The following is a 23,385-nucleotide window of genomic DNA, read 5'->3' on the forward strand; positions in this document are numbered from 1 at the left end:
TTTTTTCATTTTGAATTTGTACTTTATATACGTTGTCATATTTTATTCACTATTCAGTACAAAGATTTCGACTACTTTTTATGTATTAATAGTAATTGTAATGATAATTTTGAATGAAGGCTTCTCTGAAGCAAGCATCAAATTTCTTCAAGGGATATTTCGATAATGGGGAATCTGGCGCTTTCGGCTCATTTTTGGCGTAAATAATTTTATTCAAGTAACCCTGCTGATTTATAGTAACCCTATGTGAATTATCAAAATCTTCCTTTCTTCAGTGCTATTGCTCCATAGTAGGAGTTAACCTAACCTGGAAGCGAGGTGATGCAGTGATTAGGATCTGCTTAGCCCTCACAATGCTACCATTAGGTTTGCCACAATTACTCTGTAGTATTTTTATCTTTATCATCTATGCCGAAAACAGATGATCGGGGCTAAGTAAGAAAATTACAGGATTGCGTCATGAGCAACTTAGATGCTGTGGAATTAAAAAACACGCAATACTTAAATGGTTAATAATTAAATTAACTACGCATGATTTCCAGAGAGGAACAAATATAAGTTTTTAGTGCCAATCGCTTAAAGTTTAACGCGTGTCAATAGTTTTTTTTTAGTATGGAGCATTTTTTAGAAAAAAATGTGAAGTTTCGTGATGGTAACTTACTATTTCTGAAATACCTACATTTACACTAAAAGGAATAAAATAAAAAAATTTTGAAAAAAAAAATAGAACCGACTTCAAAATTGCTCTAAAAAGTGAAAAATAATTTTATTCTTTAAACACCATCGATAATGCTTTTAAACATAATTTTTGAAGTTGGCGCAAAAACGATAGATAAAAATCATTCACAGCCATAACTCAAATACAACTATAAATTTAACCAGGCCCAGTTTCTTCACTATCACATACATTATGCATTGATGACAGCATATTTGAATAACGATATAAATGTTTCGTTCGTAACTTTGGATGCTTTTCTGAAAAAAAAATTTGAACGAAGCATGGTTACACTGGATTTTACGTTTTGTTTTTGCGCCAACTTCAAAAATTATGTTTAAAAGCATTATCGATGGTGTTTAAAGAATAAAATTATTTTTCACTTTTTAGAGCAATTTTGAAGTCGGTTCTATTTTTTTTTTCAAAATTTTTTTTATCGTATCTTCATTCCCCTCAAATGACTGTCTTACCAGTAAAACAATTAAGTGACCGGATTCAGTTCAGCCTTGTCACAATAAAGCCTTTCCCTGCATGTTAAACATTATCAAAACACAATATCAAATTATCATTCCGTAGCGGCGAGTTTCATTGTTGATGACGTCAGGAACGTTACTCGATCATTGGTTATTGTATGTATGAGGATTTGAATCTATTTGATTATTCAAAAAATCAGGGTACATCATTTTAAAGTCTGTCCTGTGGCTTTCATGACGCTCTCAGGACCTAAAAATGAGTTCAATCATTATAGATAAAAAGAAAGATTTTTGAATATGCTGTATAGAAATGCTTATTTTCACTACTTTTTCTGATTCCTGGAGTGTTTCGTATTCTCTCGTTCTGATTTGCCTGGTGTTCTTATAACTTTGAAGTTCAAAACTGAGCTGTGTGTAACATTTTTGATGTCACTCTCCTGGACAACTTTTATGTTTTGTATGAATTTAAGAAAAATAAACTTATTTCTGTTACGTTTTAATTTAATGAAGAGATAAGAACAAAAAATATACCATTTTTAAACTGTTAAATCTGATTCTGGGCCTCGGTGCAAGTAAAATATCACTCTATTGGCACACAAAAATATAACTCTCCTGGCATTTTCTGTAACAGGACAGCATAACTAAAATGTAATATACTGTAGTAGGAAGTTAAAGGGTAGCAAAAATTAGCTTTTGAAGTGTTTGAAGAAACGCGAAATATTTGAAGAAAAAAACTAACATCAAGGAAATGTTGGAATTCGACTCTTTTTTTTTTAATTTTATTTCCAGCAGAAAACAAATAAGCAAGCTTGTACAATAAAGTTACATACAAGAGATGGACAAAATTGCAAAATGCAAAATGAAAATTTTGCATATTCTGCCCTTTGTCTTCCCGCGGCAGTTCTCGTTCAAGTGAGTTTCCATTATTTTTCTCTTTTTAAGCTCCTCATAAACTCAGTATAAATTAATAACAATTTCTTCAAAAAAAGATTTTGTGATCAGAAAATGTCAGGTTTTTAGAGAATCATCCACTTGATTCTTGGAACGAGGGTAGGAAAGTTTTAAAAATTGTGTCCCGCGCTTTACAAACTATACACTTAAGTCAGTAATGCTGGTCAGTCACGTTTCAGCAGATGCCATACGTCCTATCGAACACTCTAGTGTGGCTCTAACAAATAAAGTCATGACCTTGAAAATTATTACTTCTTCTTAGTGGATTTGGCGAAAAGGGAAAGGGTTATTGGCACGGAATTGAGTAGGAATACCTTCGCAGAACTACTACAAAAGTAACCCAGCTCAAATTTGTGCCAATCACCATTCCCAATTGCCCGTAAAAGAAATGAACATTGTCAAGGTCGTGCCTCAACTTATCAGTGCAGTAATTGATGTAAACTTCAATGTCTTACAGAGGGATAAAGGAACCAATGATTAAGACACAAACACCTCGCTCTATCTTAGTTTGATTTCTTTAGTCAATGTATGTATAATTTTTTGTTTTACGAAATACATCTGCTCCTTAGCAATTGTCGTGAATTTTACTAAAATTTCAGGAGAGGGCGTTCGGATTTTTGACATTACGGATTTTTAAAGTTCGAATTTTCGACGTTCTGCTGTAAATAAAAACGAAAAAAAAAAGAGAGAGAGAGAGAGGTTTATTCAAATAATAACGACAGTCCTACTTGAAAACGCAATTATTTTTCTAGCGAAGGAAAAGACAACATGAAATGCTTCTTCGCAAATACAGAACTTTTCGAAATTCCACGAGATGTTCATTATGACCACGATAACCTGTCACGACTGTAAACAAGAAAGCTCACAAGTAATTGATGCCTGGGGACATCTTGCTCTCCGTCATCCAGCGCTTCATTTATCTGCACAGCATCCTATCTGCAGGTTCATCGACGTTTTCTCGCGGCTTTACATCCACCACCACGTCTCACCCTGGGAGCTTCTCATAAATTACAAAATTCTGGGCTGGATCCAAGGAGCTAAAGACGACCGCGAAATGACTTTTAGTTGTTGCGCCAGCGTATTAAGGGCATTAAAGGATAGGATTAAATTTCCATACGAGAAATAAAGCACGGCGATTTATTCGGGAAGTGGGGGTTCCCCCCCCCCCCCCCCCTCCCTTTAAATCGCTGCTTGAAGAAGGGATATTTTTTTTAAACGAGAGTTTTCTGAAGTTTTGAGGTTGTGTGTTACGTTGGATCAGACATAAAATATCTCTGGTTGGTTTGTGTTTTAACATAAGAGATAAAATTACTAAACAAGATATTTTATTTAAAGAGCTTTATTCACTCACTTGAATATGTACTTCCTGATTCTGAAGCTTAGATTAAGGTAGTAGTCTATTCAGGAAACTTTTAGAACAACAATAAGGGTTATTTCTCCACATAACACGACCAAGACATTAAAAATAATCTCTCTCTTTTTTCTTTAATTCGTTATTATTAAAATTAATGTTGCTTTAATTTATTATTCATAGGATACATCACAACACATTAGCTAGTTATTCATTATCTTATGAGTATGGTTTCATTGTGGTCAATAAAACTATTGTAATACAAATAATTGTAATACAAAAGTAGCAGCGATAAATAGGTAAACAAATAAGCTTTTGTACAGAAGAGTTTCAGCGTTACAAACAAATCTCTCGGATAGGCAACCTGATTTTAAGCTCTTTTTCGTCTCCCAAACCATCCGCAATTATGCTTTTTATAATTATTATTATTATTTGAGTAGGATTAGGCTTTGATACCTTTTTTTTTCGGTTCTGCAGTGTCCTTTTTTTTCTGCTCTTTAGTTAAAGGATAACCCAAAATGTAAAAGGTGGAATACAGGTGGATCCTTATAGTTAAAAATGTCGAAAATATTTGAGGAGAAAGACTTCTAATCACAAAGTTTAATCGCCCATGTTTCATTTAGCACCAGGTTTGTATTGTTTTTTTCTTCTTCAATACAAATTTTAACCGTTTTCCCGTAAAGGAATTTTATGAAAGGAAGATGAGGGATGTCATTAAAAACTAGTATGTTGTGGCCATCACGAAACTTTCTTCTATATTTTTCTTTTTTTTTTTTCTGATCCCGCCCCATGCTTGACGAGGAAGCAATATTCCCAACAAAAACAAAATGACACATGCAAAAACTTGACGACTATCCCAATGTCTGAATTATTGCAAAAGCAAAGCAAAGAGCGAAAATTGAAAGTTATTTTAAAAGCCTTGCTTGAATGAATTACAAATATTTTATTTGTTAACAAACATAAGATGGCAACAGTTCAAAATTTTAAATCATTGAGATAATATTTCCTATCATTTCCATACAATTAAAATCACGAGAAATACGCAGACGACAATCTATTACGATTTATCTTTCTTATTGTTGCATTAATAAAAATATTTTTATTCGCAAAAAAAAAAAAAAAAAAAAAAAAAAAAAAAAAAAAAAAAACACCTCTTGGAGCGATCGGCGTCAAAATAGAACCAAAGCCTGTTTACATATGGATTCACATATATTCCAAATTTCAACCAGAACGTAGCATTACTTCTTGAGATAGGGCACTCAAAATGGAAAAAAAGAACGGGTGATTGCGCTACCCCCCTTTTAGCTGTTGACACAAAAATAAAATCAGTTCTTATACCCACTAAGGGCTACTTGCCGATAAATTTTTCTTTCATTCCGTTCATTATTTCTTGAGATACAGCAGTCACAATTGACGACAAAAAACGTTCTACAGCTCAACCCCCGTTTGAGTTATTAACACCAAAATTGAATCAGCACCTGTTCCTGTTAATACCAACATATGGACCAAATTTTGTTTGATTCCGCCAGTAACTTCCTGAGGAATAGCAAGCACGCGTAACTCGAAAAACGTCCCATTGCTCCACCCCCCTTGGAGGAATTCGCGCCAAAAACTAATGGGCACAAGTTCACATAGGGGCACATATGTGTACTAAATTTCGTTCGATTTCATGCGGTAGTTTTTGTTGTAGAGCGGCCACAAAAAACTGGTCACACACAGACGTGACACACATACATACACACACACATACATACACACACATACATACATACACACACACACACAGACAGACAGACATTTTCCAAAAATGGTCGAAATGGACTCAGCACACCTCAAAACGTTCGAATCCGTCAAAATTCGAAATTCGAAAATTTGCACGAATCCAATACTTTCTTCTATATATTAGATATAGAAGAAAGTAAAAAAACTACATAAAAACAAAGGTACACTTCCACTGCTAATATACGTAACCGTTTGAGAGAAAAAACAGAGCTTAAATCAGGCAGCTTTTCAAGAGATTTATTTGTAAAACTAAAACTCTTCCTTACAAAAGCTTATTTATTGATTTATTTATTACTTTCTTCTATATCTAATATATAGAAGAAAGTATTGAATTCGTGCAAATTTTCGAATTTCTAATTTAGACGGATTCGAACGTTTTGAGGTGTGCTGAGTCCATTTCGACTATTTTGGGAAAATGTCTGTCTGTTTGTGTATGTGTGTGTGTGTGTGACCAGTTTTTTGTGGCCGCTCTACAGCAAAAACTACCGCATGAAATCAAACGAAATTTGGCACACATATGTGCCCCTGTGTGAACTTGTGCCCATTGGTTTTTGGCGGGAATTCCTCCAAGGGGGTGGAGAAATGGGGCGTTCTTTGAGTTACGCTTGCTTGCTATTCCTCAGGAAGTAACTGGCGGATTCAAACAAAATTTGGTCCATATGTTGCCATTAACAGGAAATATGTTGCCATTAACAGGAACAGGGGCTAATTCAATTTTGGTCTCAATAACTCAAACGGGGGTTGAGCTATAGAACGTTTTTTGTCGTCAATTGTCACTGCTGTATCTCAAGAAATAATGAACGGAATGAAAGAAAAATTTATCGGCAAGTAGAAAGCTGATTTTATTTTGGTGTCAACTGCTAAAAAGGGGTAGAGCAATCGCCCGTTCTTTTTTTCCATTGTGAGTGCCCTATCTCAAGAAGTAATGCTACGTTCTGGTTGAAATTTGGAATATATGTGAATCCATATGTAAACAGGCTTTGGTTCAATTTTGACGCCAATCGCTTCAAGAGGTGTTGATTTTTTTTTACTTTCTTCTATATCTAATACATAGAAGAAAGTATTGGATTCGTGCAAATTTTCGAATTTCGAATTTTGACGGATTCGAACGTTTTGAGGTGTGCTGAGTCCATTTCGACCATTTTTGGAAAATGTCTGTCTGTCTGTGTGTGTGTATGTATGTGTGTGTGTGTGTATGTATGTATGTGTGTCACGTCTGTGTGTGACCAGTTTTTTGTGGCCGCTCTACAACAAAAACTACCGCATGAAATCGAACGAAATTTAGTGCACATATGTGCCCCTATGTGAACTTGTGCCCATTAGTTTTTGGCGCGAATTCCTCCAAGGGGGGTGGAGCAATGGGACGTTTTTCGAGTTACGCGTGCTTGCTATTCCTCAGGAAGTTACTGGTGGAATCAAACAAAATTTGGTCCATACGTTGGTATTAACAGGAACAGGTGCTGATTCAATTTTGGTGTCAATAACTCAAACGGGGGTTGAGCTGTAGAACGTTTTTTGTCGTCAATTGTGACTGCTGTATCTCAAGAAATAATGAACGGAATGAAAGAAAAATTTATCGGCAAGTAGCCCTTAGTGGGTACAAGAACTGATTTTATTTTTGTGTCAACAGCTAAAAGGGGGGGTAGCGCAATCACCCGTTCTTTTTTTTCATTTTGAGTGCCCTATCTCAAGAAGTAATGCTACGTTCTGGTTGAAATTTGGAATATATGTGAATCCATATGTAAACAGGCTTTGGTTCTATTTTGACGCCGATCGCTCCAAGAGGTGTTGATTTTTTTTTTTTTTTTTTTTTTTTGCGAATAAAAATATTTTTATTAATGCAACAATAAGAAAGATAAATCGTAATAGATTGTCGTCTGCGTATTTCTCGTGATTTTAATTGTATGGAAATGATAGGAAATATTATCTCAATGATTTAAAACTTTGAACTGTTGCCATCTTATGTTTGTTAACAAATAAAATATTTGTAATTAATTCAAGCAAGGCTTTTAAAATAACTTTCAATTTTCGCTCTTTGCTTTGCTTTTGCAATAATTCAGACATTGGCATAGTCGTCAAGTTTTTGCATGTGTCATTTTGTTTTTGTTGGGAATATTGCTTCCTCGTCAAGCATGGGGAGGGATCAGAAAAAAAAGAAAAATATAGAAGAAAGTTTCGTGATGGCCACAACATACTAGTTTTTTTTTGGCGAATAAAAATAGCTTTATTAATGCAACAATAAGAAAGATAAATCGTAATAGATTGTCGTCTGCGTATTTCTCGTGATTTTAATTGTATGGAAATGATCGGAAATATTATCTCAATGATTTAAAATTTTTAACTGTTGCCATCTTATGTTAGTTAACAAATATAATATTTATAATTAGTTCAAGCAAGGCTTTTAAAATAACTTTCGATTTTCGCTCTTTGCTTTGCTTTTGCAATAATTCAGACATTGGGATGGTCGTCAAGTTTTTGCATGTGTAATTTTGTTTTTGTTGGAAATATTGCTTCCTCGTCAAGCATGGGGAGGGATCAGAAAAAAAAAGAAAAATATAGAAGAAAGTTTCGTGATAGCCACAACATACTAGTTGTTGGTATTTTTGTATTACAATAATATCGTATGGTGACTAACATGACGGAAGTAAAGAAAAAGTATCATTCTGAAAGCTAAATCGCAGCTTGCTTTAAACGTAAACCAGAAAAGAAAGTATTTATTAAGTTGAAAATCGTAAGCTTGTATTCGTAGTAGCTAATTTACATAAATGCATATTGAGAATAAACTTTTCTTCATCTTGTTTTACTGTTCAAGAAGAAAGCTTTTACAGGTCAGACGCAAAAAAAAAAAAAAAGTTTAGTATTAGAAGGTTTTAAGTTCTTTGGGTTTCTTTTAAATTTAATTATAGAATAAAACTAATTACAGTACTAAAATTTTCGGGAAGTTAGAGTGTAGAAAGTTTTTTTTTTTTTTCTTTAAGCAGGTTAAGATTATCTCCGATCTCGGAGGTATCCTCAGTTTATATGTTCATATTGTAGCCGAAACTTCCACCTAAACCAGAAATTGAATCTGACCTTGGTCCTTTCCTGCTGCTAATATTGTATGAAAGAAATATAAGAATTGTTACATGTATTTTTAAAAAATAAGCTGAAAGCTTTTTTTTTTCTTTTTTTGCAATTTAGATTTTTACTGATCATCAATCTCTTTTCAATGAAAACCTTCAGTAAACAATTCTGATTCATTGAGAAAAAATTCTTGAGAAATGCGATTTACATTTTGTAGTTTACTCCAACAACAGGGAAAAAAAACTGGAATCAGACTAATAAATCTGAAGTAAAAAAAATATGGATGCTTGTGGGATTTATATCCCTTTTCCGTCCTTTCTGATTATTTGCACTTTAGAAAAATGTTTCTTTCCTGCATCATTACTTTGAAATTTGGGGCTGTCCACGTGTTCCTAAAATAGTGAGAGTTTGTGACAAGGGTATGACATCACGCATTTTTTATAAGTATATGTTTAAGAAAAATAACATGACATGTGACAAAGAGGGGAGGGGTCAAGATGAGGTGTGACACTTTGACAAAAGTGGGAGGGGGTATAAAATGTTGAAAAAAGTGTGACATTTATGGTCAGCCCCTTTTTGTATTTGTTTTTATGTGCACACAAAGTGTTTGGGTGCGTGTGTGTGAAAGTTTTTGCTGAGTAGAAAAGCTGCTGTAGAAGGACATATTTTTATGAAAACCGTTCTATTGAAAGAGTTAGTTGGTAGATTGATTGCTGAAAATGTAAATTTTTAAGAGCAAGGCCTTTTTTATGGTGGTGTGAAAACTGCTCAAAGAAAAGAAAGTTTCAACTGTACTTTTTGATTTCTGATATTTTTGAATTATTCAATACTTTATTATGAATAAATTTTTGAGTAGTTTTGTATGTTTTAAGCTTAGTCTGGTGAGTAGCACTGAAAGAAGTAAGCAATATATGATAAGAATATCCCACCTTTTCACACGTTATTTTTTACGCTTACTGTTGGCGGCCAAAACTGTTTAGTTAATAAAGAATCCAGTAAGAGTTGGAACAGTTCAATGTCTCGTAACATACATTTTTGCTACCAAAATTTTATGTAGTAACTTGTATTGTTATGAGAAAATATATTCTAATTAAAGTTTCGAATATTTTTTCTTCATTCCGTGATTACGGAATTGCTCCTTGATTTAGATTAGCATGAAAAAATCAGCCGGCATAAGTAAGATAAGTCTTACTTTTAAGTAATTTTAGTTGTTTTTCCTTAAAAGAATATTACTGATCTAATGAAACATTTCGAATGTACGAGAGTATGTCTTGCAAAGAGATCACCTGCAACATTTTTAAATGAAGGAAGTCGTTCAAATGAACGAGTTTAGTGAACGGGTCAAAATAATGAACGACCCTCTGATGAACGGATCATTAAAAAGAACGATCTTGCCCATCTCTAGTTTTAAATTCACAATAAGTTATTCGAATGCATTTTCTAGCAAATGGTCTAAATAAAATACATTAGGCTATTTTTATAGCTTCGCAATCTTCGAAGAGCATTATTTTAAACTTTCTGTCACATTCACATCACCTGTGAGAAATTCTTCAGAGTAACTCCTCCTCTAATACTCTCGAGGTACTTAAGGTCCTCAATTTAGAGAGCTCGTCGTGAACTGTTGCCAGAGGATATTTATTCTGGAATCGATTCACAAAAGTGAAATGTCGGAGGTCTATGGGCACTTAAGCTCAAGTGTAATTGTGCGTCATTTGAGAAATACGACTCAGCTGTTTAGAACGAAGAGGTTTGAAAGCGCAGTTACCTTTCAAGAAATGGATTTTAAAGTTACAGTAACTTAGCTCACTAATCCGATTCAATTTTAGAACAGATATCATAACTGTTTGTCATCAAAATAATGTTATCGCCCCTTGATTCACTTGTCAGCGAGTCTTATTCGCGTTAAAATAAAATAAAGGGTTCGCTATTCATGTTGTTGAGGGATTTTTCATCGCGTAGCTTTATAGTAATCAGCATAGAGTTACAAAGTAAAAGTTAAAAAAATTAAAAAACACGTTTTTGTAGAAATAAAAAGTAAGAAAAAGTTATTTGCATGCAAAATATAGGGTTACTACAAATGATTCTTTCGTTGTCGAAACGCTACATATCCAAAAATATTGCGCGTACAGTATAGAGGAATATGAAAAAAAACTTTTAAAAATGTCCCTTGCTTAAATTCAGCCTTGAAATTAATTTGTTAAATTTATTAATAATTATTCATTGTTTTTAGCAACAATTAAAAAAAGCGAAAGTATGATAACTTTATAATTACTATTATTTTTCATTGTTTTTGGCAACAATTAAAATAAAAACCGGAAGCAAAACGCAGGAATAATATTTTGACGGAGAAAGCAAACTGAGAAATAGTTTTTAAATAACCGCAAACTCACACCTGGACTTGGAGTTGGGTAGACTAGGGGATAGTATAAGTATCCCAAGGTTTTCATTGAAAACCCTAGATAGCCCTTGGGGGAAAATCCAAGCTTTAGCAGCCCTGGTTCGTATTGATCAGGGGTGCATTGTGCTGGAACGCATTCTGTTATTGCTTTTATGGAAAAGCAAATTCTTCTTTTTACACAAAATTGACCACGACTCAGGATTCAAGTATTTCTCAGCGGCGTTCCGGTGCAGGAAAGTAGACAAACTCACCCCTGGTATGGACAAATATGCATCGAATCCTTGTTTAAACAGTAAAACCTCTATGAATGAAAACGTTAGTCCTAAATACATATATTAAATAGTAAAAATGGACAAAATAAGAAGCAGAGTTACGATATTAAATGTTTGGAGTGACAAAAAAAAGTGAAAAAAAAAAGAGAAATCTAACTTTTTATATGGTCCCTAGGTCCCCTGCATTGTATTCCGGGAAATCACAAGCGTGACATTAAAACACAAAAAAATGACATTAGTATGACTAACATTCACATGGGGACGTGCCGTTTTGTGACATACCACCTTACACTCGTACTTTTTTACTTCTTTCGGGGTGTATAGCAGCTAACAAGAGTGTAAAATTATATGTGTGCATAAAGTGTGTGTGTTTTTTTTTATTACACGAAATTTTGTAGTGTGTTTTTACGTATCCTAGCATAACATGTGCATTTATCTTTCAATAGCAGTGAAAAAGATAAATACATGTTTTGTTTTTTACTTCGACAGCATCATTCCTCTGAAAGGGCAGTATATTCCAGTCTCCTCTTCAACACGGTCCTACTCTGCGAGCTAGAATTTTGAACTTTAATATATCCTTGAGCTTTGGTAGTAAGTGTTTCAAATTTTTTGAGTTAATATTATTTTTTAATGGAGATACTTTTCCTAAATATACATAATTTTAAAGACCTAGTGGCCGTAGGAAAAGTTAGATTTCCTTTTTTTTTTACAATTTGTTTTCACTTCAAACGTTTAGTGTCTTAACTTTGCATCCTATTATCTTATTTTGACCATTTCTGCAATTGTAAGTATGCATCTAGGACTAGCAGGCATCTAGGGCAGCGAAAAACTGCGCAACATTCATTTTGGAGGTGAGTTGGGGGAGGGGAGATTCAGGCAGAAGTTTAAGAGTTGAAATTTTTGCGAATAATTACTTCCTGTACTTCGTACAAAAAAGTACATTTCCTTACTAATATTGTAAATGCGAAAATTTGTTCTCTACCTTTTCACGCTTTAGCTACTCAACCGATCATCATGACATTTTGTCCGTGATTTTTGAAAATACTGTCCTTACGCTAGGGATCTTTTAGGACTATTGTCCTACAAAATAATAGTGTATGGGGTTTTAATATCGAGATTACGTTAGAGATTGGGGGGGGGGCTGTTGTTTGAATAACAATGAGGATTCACAGGATCTGTTGACGGCATGGTGGGACTGTTTCATTTATTCAAATGATCCTTTTTTCCATGTATATCCTTATGATTTTTAGTAGGGTGTAAACTTTATTTAAGAAAGGTTTCTCATTCGATTTTGAATTTTTAGGGACTAAGATCTAAATTTTAGCGGGATTTTCGGAACTTTCGCCATTATTCCGACTGGAAATTTTACACCACGTTTTTATTCTTTTATTTAACACTGTTGAAAACGCGTCATTTGACATAACTTTTATTTTCAAATAGGCCGTGCAAAGCCGGGCGACGCAGCTAGTTTAAAGGTAAAAATAAAAGAAGTATGAAAGTCTAATTGTGTTAGCTGGAAATAACAAACAATAAGATATGGAAGGTCAAAAACTTACGAAAAACCCATTATATACACAAAAGAATGAAGTACCGAAGTTTTTATCGATTTTAGTAAATTCCTTAAGTACCTGAAATTGAAATTTCCTTGTTCGGATTACCCTAAGAGGATTAACTGCTCTAACATTTAATTGCAAACTGTAGATGTCTCCCCAACTCAAGACGCAAAGTACATCAACCGTTAGTTGAAGGCAGAAAGCGCGAGTGTGGTTGGCATTTAAAGGCTTTGTTTCCTTTTGGGCTTTGATAAAGGAAGATTAAGAAGTGAAGCGGCATTAGAAGTTTAAGCGAAGTAATCTGATTAAAATGTCAAGGGTTTCACAGATCCATCTACTCTTAATTTAAGTTGTCTGGAGGATCTTTGTAGGTTTTATAAAGAATAGATACATTGAGTTCTTTTTTTATGTTCGTAATTTTTTAATGAACTAAACTAAGAGATGTGTTTATTTAAATTCGGAAATAAAAGACTGAATTGAAAGGAAATAAGCTTTGAAGAAAATATAAGTATTGTACCGCTAGTGTAGTTAGGGGCCATTCATTAATTACGTTAGAGTCCCGAGGAGATGGGGGTTGGAAAAATGTTTACATACTCTTAATTTGGGGGGGGGAGGGGGTCAAACCAAGTCTTACGCAATATTTTCCAAGTCGATATTTTATATTAGAAATCGCGCGGTCAAGTGTCAGTTATGGTAATATGTGCAGCAGTTTAGAAAATATGATTTTTTTTTTTTAAATCGGGTCAAGCATTTGTGCTCGCCCTGTATATATTGTTTTTATTTGAAGCAAAACCCAACCTTTATGTAAAAGCAAAAACGGATTTTGTTTCATAAAATTTTAAATATATTTCAAAAATTTTATTTAGACACAAAAGAAAAACGTCGATAGAGCTTGAAAACGAAGATTCGTAGTTAATTTTGGGTTCTTAAATGATATTTTGTTAAAAATAGTTTCCATGAATCACTCCAAGTTTTATTAATAAACAGAAACCTAATAAATATCTCACATTTGCTTAGTACATAAGTTTTATTTTAGAAAAAAACATTAGATAAAAGCTGACCGCTGCTGTGGTTTTCTACATCACTTGCTCCCCTCCTAATCTAGGGACATATTTTATTCAAAAGAAAAGAAAAAAAAAACAGAATCTGACTTTTTGCTGAACACCAAAGTCATCATTCACTCAAATGATGAGGAAAAAGTGTCCATTTTTGCCTCAAAAACCTGAATTTGGACGCGGAAGAAAGATGACTTTTCCAGAACTTGTGACGAGTAGGCGTTTTCGAGGTGTTCGCACTTTTCCGGCTAAGAAATCTCCGTTTATTCTAGGATTATTGCCAGCGAATAAGAGTGCCAACAGGGCCAATATTTCTTCCTCTCCAGTCAAGGTCACCTTGAGGTGAATCCCCATCTCTACTCTTGTTTTAACTCTTCATGTTCCGTTAATATTCTTTTGTTCTCTAAGTCACAATAAGAGCTTAACGAGGAAGCAGGGGCGAGTGAAGTAGGGGTATAATGTTTTCTTTTTTTTTAATATTTAATTGTAAACAAATTTTAAGACAAACTTTTGGCGCAAACAATGTCTTTGAATCATCTTGACCTTTTTGGTAGATCTTCCTTGTCAATAAATAGTAGACAATAAAATTCTGATGTAATCATCTCAGTGACTTACACAAGGATAGGGTTATGGGGGTCTGGACCCCTCCCATGACTCTTGAGTTTTTTTAATTGACTATAATCCTGTGTACGTATTACGTAAAGTAATTCCAAACAAAGGTAACAATAATTTCAGAATTAATGCATGAGAAAAATATAATTCATTTTCTATCTTTCCTCCCCTTCAAAATCGAACCGTATGTGAACATAAAGTGTTCTAGAATAATGATTTTGCTTCGCTGTTTTTATTTTTAACAGTGAAAAAGTAAATACAATCTTTCTTGTGCATTCTGATATTTTAGTTAAGCATTTGTTATTATTAAATTTATTTTATTAACTAACGCTAAGTAATTATTTAATATATTTTTTTAATGTTTTTTGCTCCTAATCGATAACATCAAAAGAATATGTTTGGATACGTCTTGAAGTATGATATAAGAGTGGTGGACCTTCGATCCTGGACCCCCTCCCCCTTTAAGAAATTTCTGTGTGCGCTACCGATTCTGTTGTATTTATTGTACTGTGTTTTGATAGTGTTTTCAGAAACTACGTATTGTTTTATATGTAGTGCCTACAATGGCTATTTTAGAAAAAGTTAACAATATTGAAATTGCAAAATCCTCATTTATATATATTGCCAATTCATTGATCGAGTAACGCTCCTGACGTCATCAACAATGAAACTCGTACCATAGCATGATAATTTGATAACATTTTTTGTAGTGTTTGGTATTCAGGGAAATGCTTTATTTTGACAAAGCTGAACTGGATCCGGTCACTTAACTGTTTTACTGGTAAGACTAATTTAAGGAAAATGAAGAAATGGAAAAGTGGTCAACAATGAACGCTATCCACTGAAGTTGAGTGTTAATTCATTGTAGTTAGAGTTAAAATTTCAACTTTTAAACTATCAACAACCAGGCAATTGCTTCGTTCCAATGTGGGAGCAATTTTCACCCGTCATACCTTGACGGGGATTTTCTAGTACGTCAAATCAAATAAATAGCGCCTTTCTGCATCAGTTTTGCATGCAGTTTTAAATTAAGAATTTCTTATGTATTTTTTAGTGCAGAGCCTGAAATTTCCTTCAGAAATGTCATATCACGAATTCGAAGAAAGTTGTTTCAAAATATGCCTTTTTCTCATTTTCCTTTAAAAAAAGGGGGCCAAATGCATAACTATGCAACTCTTAATCTTCATTTAGTAGATGCATTAAACGAGAAAAAAAAAAAAAAAAAAAACTTGTTATATTAGTGATTACTAGTAGAGAGAATAGCCTAAAACCACGGAAGTAAGACGATAAGCAAATCAATATCGATACATACTGAACAGTATGTAATATGATCCTGATAACAAGACGCCTGACCAAGAGAGTCCCCTTCTATTGGGGAGAAAAATGAGGAATTCTCATTTTGCCATAGCAGTATGTTATTGGTGAAGCAATCAGAAATTAATCACCGATAATTTAACAACTGCAACCGTTTAATCCCTTTGTCCGCCAAGTTGAAGTTATCCGAGTCAAACTATATGCTGTCAGTCGACTTGTTCTTTAATATGTTTTCTTTGTTAAAATTGTATTCATAAATATGCCTTTGATATTAATGCTTCAACATATAATTAATTAGTATCATGTACAAAATACTTTGCACGTAGTAAGGAGAATGTCATGTTTATGTATCTTTCACGATTAAAATGATTTCAAAGAAAAATATTGAAAACTCCTTGGAATTATACTGAAACTATTTGGGGGAGGAAAGAGTTCTATTTTTCACCTTTGTTTTACTTTATTTTTTTAAAAACGTAACAAAGAGGGGAAGTTGTACAAATTTTACGCGAGGTTTGCTTTTTTATCTCTCTCTCTTTTCTTTTCTTTTTATTTTTTTTAGTTTTATTTATTTATTTATTTACTTTTTTTTCAATTAAATCTTCTATCACAGAAACCAACCGGTTTTACGTAAAACAAATGAAGGACACCAGACAAAGCGCCTTGCCTTCTTTGTAAGTAAAACATTAATATTTCTTCAATACAACTTCATCCTATTCAGACGTTATTATACAGGATGATTCCAAATTGTTTTTATAAATTGAGAGGGGTAATAGTGTTCATCCTGGTGATCAATTATTACAAGAAACATAGAGTCGTATTCCACCTTGAGGAGCGAAATAGAGGAACACTAGAATTCTTCTTGCCTCCTGAACTTACAACAGCTTGGGAAAGCAAATGAACGATGCCAAAAGTTGCACAATCATATTTATTGTTTTGAGAAAACTTTACAGCAAGTGTTTAAAATGTCGACCACACTTGTCGTTACCCAGGTAACACCGACGATGTTGTGCCGTTTTTAAAGGACAACGTTTGCTCTGATTGGCTTTCTACAATATCAACTTAGAGCCAAATAGAGATATGCTACAAAGGCACACTGTTTTAAAAAATCCTGAATTTTTACGGTAAAAGTTACTGCATCCATGCTGCCTGTAAGTTTTACGGTAAAATCCTATTTTACTGTAAAATTTTACAGTACAATAAACGAGAGTTAAAAATCGCAACAAGCGAGATCGGGGACCATCGTGCTAGCCGACAGCTCCGCCGACCACCATACCATTTGGCATAAATCCAGCGAGGGGAAATACGGTGTTATGTATTGTGAGGCTCTAAGAAGTTGAGCTCCGACTCTGACAATGTTTACCTCTGTATTGGAAAATAGGGAGGAGTAACTGGCGCTAAGTTGAGTTGAGAAACTTTCTTAGTAGTTCTTCGAAACTATTTCAACTAAAATCCGAGCCACTGACGCGTCTATTTTTCCCTAAACTCCCCTAAAACAGGTGAACATAGTCTAGGTCACAGCTCAACTAACCAGAGCTGCACTATACTTCGCACTGTAAGTCACGTGGTGTATCAATTGGTGCTGCAATCGTTTATTTTATTTTATTTTATTTTTTTTCAATTTATTTATTTATTTATTTATTTATTTTGATATCATTTACTGTATTTTTTTCTGTACTGTACACTCTATTTTACAGTAATATTTACTGTAATTATTAATCAGGACACTTTAAATATTATTAAAGTTTCCTGAATTTTTAACAGTGCAGGTACAAAATGACGCCAGAGGCGATTAGTTTTATTGCTTCGTGTTGCAGGATCCGTTTCTACTTTAATCGATGCCTCTCAGAACGAAATGCGATCCTATGTTTCCATGTAATTATTTGTCATCTGGAGGGGTACTCTGCTGTGAGAAGATAAAGCGAAATATCTGCAGAAATGATTTTTGAGATATTTGAAGAAACTCGTTTTGTCTTCCCCACTAACAATAGTGAAATGTAGGAATTTGGCGTTTTTTTTTCGCACTTTACTTTCATCTGGAACCAAATAAACAAGCTTGTACAATAAAGTTAAAGTACAATGGGGTTGTTTCCTTCAGTCAAAAGTAGTACTTTAGTCACTGAAATTGATAGAATAAGAAAAAAAGAAAAAAAAAAACATTAACCCAGAAAATACTTTCATTTTCCCAACAGTTATTTTTAATTAATTTCTTAAAATGTCCGATTTTGAAAACAAGGCGTGGTCTTTATGACGTCACAAATGATGCACTTTGGCGCATCTTTCTACCACGTTTCCAAGTTATGATAATCAAGAAGCGAATTAAACATTGCGCTCTACGCTTGCTATCAACCATATCGTTGCCAATACACGTGAGTAAAGATGCGGATTAAATATTTTGCACTGTGAATGTCAACATTAAATGGCATTTCATCATTTGTGATGGCATCGGCGGAAGCGTAAAATACAAAAACGCACCGATTTAAGTAATTTTTTTTAAATATTAAACTTAAACAAATTATTTAAAAAATGGTCAGATCCTATGTTTTTAAACATGCTCTTTCAGAAAAAAATACTTTTAAAATTTTTGAAACGACCCCATTGATGACAAAAATGCAAAAAGATAAAAAATGGAAAAACTTGCAGTTACTGCGCTTTACTTCCCACGGCAGTAATCGCCCCTCTAAATTATAAAAACAATTTAGAATCATAATGCATGTCTTAAGTTCTTGGGAGGAAAGAAGAGGTTGACTTACCAAAAAGCTGCTCTATCTGAACAGAAAACTCCACTCTTGGTTTTCCAGTTTTTTCATCAAAATGTCAGAAAACCAATGTCACTTCTTTGTAATAATTTAACGTTTAACCGAAAACTGCATAGTGTTCCAAACTTACATCCTCTGAAAGAAGAGAGCATTTTGAGAATTCATAAATCATTAATGTGAAAAGTAATTCTGTAAAATATTTTTACTTATGCTTATTGAAATGTACACTTACTATTAAGATATTAGGTAGGTACATCTGAAGATGACTAAAATTAAAATTCTTTTGCGCAAATGGACTTTTAAAGCAAATATTAAATTTGATCAGCAATAATTTTTTTTTCCAGAAAATTGGTTTTTGCCATGTTTTCATTTTTAATAAATGATGTAACATCCTCGCTATTAACAACTGTTTGTCATTTAGATTTGGGACAAACTTAACATGGCAGCAATGTGTCGGCTACGAAGATTTTAATCACGACAATGTCAGGTTAAATTTTGCTCTAACTATAATGTGCTAATTTTCAATTCCGGATCGATAAAAATCAGGTGGTTTAAAGCCAAAATGCCTGAAGATTGCGTTTTGGATACTAGTAAAATTTTCAAAACTTTTGTTATTAGTCAGAAATAGGTTTTTAATTATCTTCTTAAAAGTTCTTTTGCAAATTAAATGTGTTAGAAACAGAAAAATACCCTGTTCTGGAAGCGGACTGATACATCTAGCCCAGTCAATAATGGTTTCGTGTCGCAACTAATTTAGGGAAAGCTAAATTTTTGCAGGTCGTTAGTACATAAAGTATACACTAAGAAAATACAAAATCCCGACCCCCACATTCTTGCTCCCCCCCCCCACCCCCTCCGAAACATTGTGGGAGCAGTACTATGATTATACGCTTTTCGTGTCGCAACTACTTAAGAGAAAGCTGAGTTTTGGCAGGACGTTAGTACATAATGTATACTTTAAAAAAGTACAAAGTCCAGGCCCCTACCACTCTTTCTCCCCCCTCCCCCCTCCGAGACACTGCAAGAACAGTACTATGATTGCACGCTTTTCGTGTCGCAACTAATTAAGGGAAAGCTGAATTTGGCAAGATGTTAGTACGTAATGTATTCTTTAAAAAAGTACAAAGTCCCGATCCCCACCCCTTGCTTTCCTCCACACCCCCTCCGAAACATTGCAAGAGCAGCACAATGATTATGCACTTTTCGTGTCGCAACTAATTTGGGGAAAGCGGATGTTTTTCAAGATGTTAGTACAAAAAGTATACACTAAAATAAGACGTCCCGACCCCCCCCCCTTTCTCCCTCCCCCCTTTCCCACCCCTTCCGAAACATTGCAAGAGCAATACTATGATTATACGCTTTTCGTGTCCCAACTAAATAGGGGAAAGCTGTTTTTTTTTTTTTTTTTTTTTTTTTGCAAGATGTCAGTATACAAAGTATACACTAAAAAAAAACACAAAGTCCCTACCCCTATTGCTTCCCCCTCCCCGCTCCGTCCGAAACATTGCAAGAGCAGCATTATGATCATAAACTTATAGCTCGAAAACTAATGATGATACCGGATATTCCTTTTATTTCACTTCTTACAATATTATAAACCAGTGGTGCCCAACCTACGGCCCACGGGTCACATCCGGCTCATGAAACTGATCAGGGTGAACCGATGTTTTGCGAAAGGTTACAACAAGAGGGCTATGTTGCAACTTTTTTCTGAAAAGCAGGTTGCATTCAACAAAAAAAAAAAAAGCGTCAAGTTATTACAACTACAATTTTTTTTATAAAGGGTCATCTAACAGTTTGTTGGCTTGGTCTGAAATATTGTTACAATGCACTCCACTACAGTATTCACACATAGACGTACAATCGAACCCAGTTTTACGACAGCTACATTTGGAACACAATGTTTTACAGTTGCAAGATATGAGTAGGAGAATTTCACTTGGAGCAGAGGTAATTGTCATGATCTTAGGAATCAGTCTGTTGCTTGAAATATATTTCCAAACCCATTCTTCTGTTGGAAACTTAAAACCTAACCAAGTTTGAATAAAAGTTTGTGAAAAGCAAGTAATCGCAAAAACGTTCCTAAAGTCCACTTTTGATTTATCAAAATCTCCACTATCTTCAGACGTCACTCGTCAACATCTTTTAAAGGTTTCCACCAGAATTTTTAGGGTTAACACCAGACTCAAACTTGGTTAGGTTTTAAACGTCCCCCAGAAGAGTGGCGTTGGCATTATATTTCATGCAACAGACTTATTCCTAAGTTCATGAAGATTACCTCTGCTTCAAGTGAACTTCTACAATTAATATCTTGGAATTGAAAACATTATGTGTTTCAAACTGTATCTGTCGTAAAGCTAGGTTCGATTGCACGTCTATGTGTGGACATTGTTGTGGATGTAACAATATTTCGGACCAAATCAGGGAAATATTAGAAGATGGCCCCGTATATAAGACTTAAATATAATAACCCAAAGCAATATTAAACGTTAATATCCGCTGCGAGAAAATAATCTCAGTTCAAATAAACTATTCCTGATTTATTTAAAGCTTAAATAGTTAGCAAAGCATTAACATTATTTTGTAGACTATCGCCGACACAAACGAATTATAACTTTTGTAAAAAATAATTGCATTATGGTAGTAAAAACTTTAAGTGAACGTCATTACATTGTTGATCCATTTGAAGAAAATGATTATTATCACATTATTATCTATAAATTTTGTTCAAACATTTCTTTCCAAGACGTAATGATAAAAAGCTATTAATTTATTGAAGTTACTTTTTGGTTTTTGTTGCGAGTTTTCTGCATATGATTAAGTTGGTAAAACGGTAAAACTGAGCTATCTACATAAAAAGTGTATGTTTCAGAATTTGTGAATAAGAGTGGTTCCAACAATGTTTTCAGAAACCAATTTCTAAATATTTGGCTAACAATTTGTAACATTGTCATTAATCGTGCTCTTCGAGTTGTAACATTTCACGAAACAACGGGCCAAACGGATCAGCTTCGGATTCAGAAATAATTTTTCTTCAGATTTTATGACAACCTAAAATCCAGGAAAAATTTTCCCCATCGCGCTTTTTCACAAGTTCACGCGCATGCAACACGAAATCTAACGAGAGCTCGAATTCACCAAAATAATTGAATATATTAATGGATAAACGTACTTTAAGCGGCTAAAAGTTCAGGCTTCCAGTGTAATAAAAATTTTTGTAAACTTCATTTAAATATGGCAATTTGGCACAAAAAGATGATCCGCCATTTTGGATCACATTTTTCGGAGATCCTAGATCCCCAGGATTTGGATCTAGAAAGCTGAAAATTTGCAAAGGTTAGTTTCTCTCTCTCTTAAAAGTACATCTCTACACCTCTATAAAATTTCATCCAAATCGGAGATGGTCAAGAAGGGACGATATGAAAAATTAGGTCAGTTGACGTGGAATGAGTCGTATGTAACATTTTAAATAATTCTTAACACTGGTGAAAAGGAATAATTACACAACCAGCAGTGAGTCTTCTCTTGCCAGAAAAAACGGAAAAAAGGGCAAAAGTTGATAAAATGTGATGTTTTTTATTATTTGTAAACCAAATTATCATAATAAAGCGGGGGGGGGGGGGGTTGAAATTAAAAAAAAAAAAAATTACGGGTGTTTATTGCTGTAGGGAATATCGCAATATTGAGAGGTGGATAACATTAATTCCTGTGCGAGTTCACCGGGACCACGAAATACTATCGTAGTAGAGGGATTATCGTTGTATCGGATAGCGTTATAGCGAGCTTATATATATATATATATATATATATATATATATATATATATATATATATAAGTAAAAAGATTTTTTGGGGGGGGGGGAGACACCACAACTTAGCACCTCGGGTGACACCTGTGATAGGAACGCCACTCCTTCACGAAACTTACAACATTAGGCAACGTTTGGGTTTCTTTCTTTCTCTCTCTCTCTCTCTCTCTCTCTCTCTCACACACACACATACAAATTTAATTCTAATGAATTCAAAAAACGCATTCCAACCAAAAACCGTATTTATTGCGTTACGTTAATAAATTAAGGATTGAAGTATACGTAATTAGATAAAGAAAAAGGGTTTTAAATGTGTCATTTTTTGTGTAGAAGGGGGTCCACAAAGCTGTTAAGTTTTAAAGTAGAGGTCCGCGGTAACCTGTGCTTTGAGAACCTCTGTCTTAAGTTATGAAGCATAGCATATTCCTTGATGACGTCATTAACTGAAAATGGCACAAGATCATTTAGCATTTAATTGGATAATAAAGTACCGCACAGTTGCTATGAATAATAACACACATTTTTAATTATAGCCCCCGAAGATTAATGGTTTTATCCATTGTAAAATCAGAGGGCTGCTTCGTTCTTAATTAGTCCCGATAAATATTTCATGATTAAATTTCAAGACATCATTTTCAGAGTTGGAGATTCCTTTTAAGCGTATATAATGAATTGAAAATTTAATAATTGTGAGACATTTCGCATTTTTTATTTGTTTGGTAACCGCGCTTTGACATTTTAAGGACCAAAGAGCATGTGCGTTCCACAAAGTTCGAAATATATTGTTAAAAGTTCCGGTGCAGCTTCAAACTTTCTTGAAATGACGACACAGTTCTTGAGAAAACACAGGAGATTTATTTACACTATTTACAAGAAAGATCCTGAACAACTGCTAAATTAACTATAGCAATTAGGCAAATATCAATTAACACCGTAAACTCAACGGTTACACACGTATTTACATCCAAATACGCAAAACAGCACAGCGAAATGCCTCGCAATAAACAGAGCTGAAACACACACTCCAGCGCAACCAAGCTCAGTCGAGACTAACTTTTCATCATGCGGCACGGCTATTTATAGACATCGAAAGAGAGCTTCTCGGATATTCTAGAAAATCCTACACCGTTCTACACTTTCTTATTTCTTTCCATTCACAAATTTTATCATTCAGAAATGAGTGTACCGTATACTTCAGCCGAAAGTACGGGGCTGTATATTCATTACAAGAAACTATTTACAGGTTCCGTTACTACAATAATTTTAGATGAAAGATAATTA

General features: G+C 34.1%; 1 protein-coding gene across 1 annotated transcript in view; it reads right to left on the reverse strand.

Annotated features, from left to right (window-relative positions):
* LOC129226526 (serine/threonine-protein kinase meng-po-like) overlaps nt 1–23,385 on the reverse strand; it is a 136,304-nt gene that overhangs the window by 51,815 nt on the left and 61,104 nt on the right. The window contains exon 2 of the mRNA XM_054861135.1: nt 18,290–18,430. The gene's annotated coding sequence lies outside the window, so the exon portion shown is untranslated. The remainder of the gene's footprint in view (nt 1–18,289; nt 18,431–23,385) is intronic.

The sequence above is a fragment of the Uloborus diversus genome, chromosome 7 (assembly GCF_026930045.1).
Source record: "Uloborus diversus isolate 005 chromosome 7, Udiv.v.3.1, whole genome shotgun sequence".
Lineage (NCBI taxonomy): Eukaryota > Metazoa > Arthropoda > Arachnida > Araneae > Uloboridae > Uloborus > Uloborus diversus.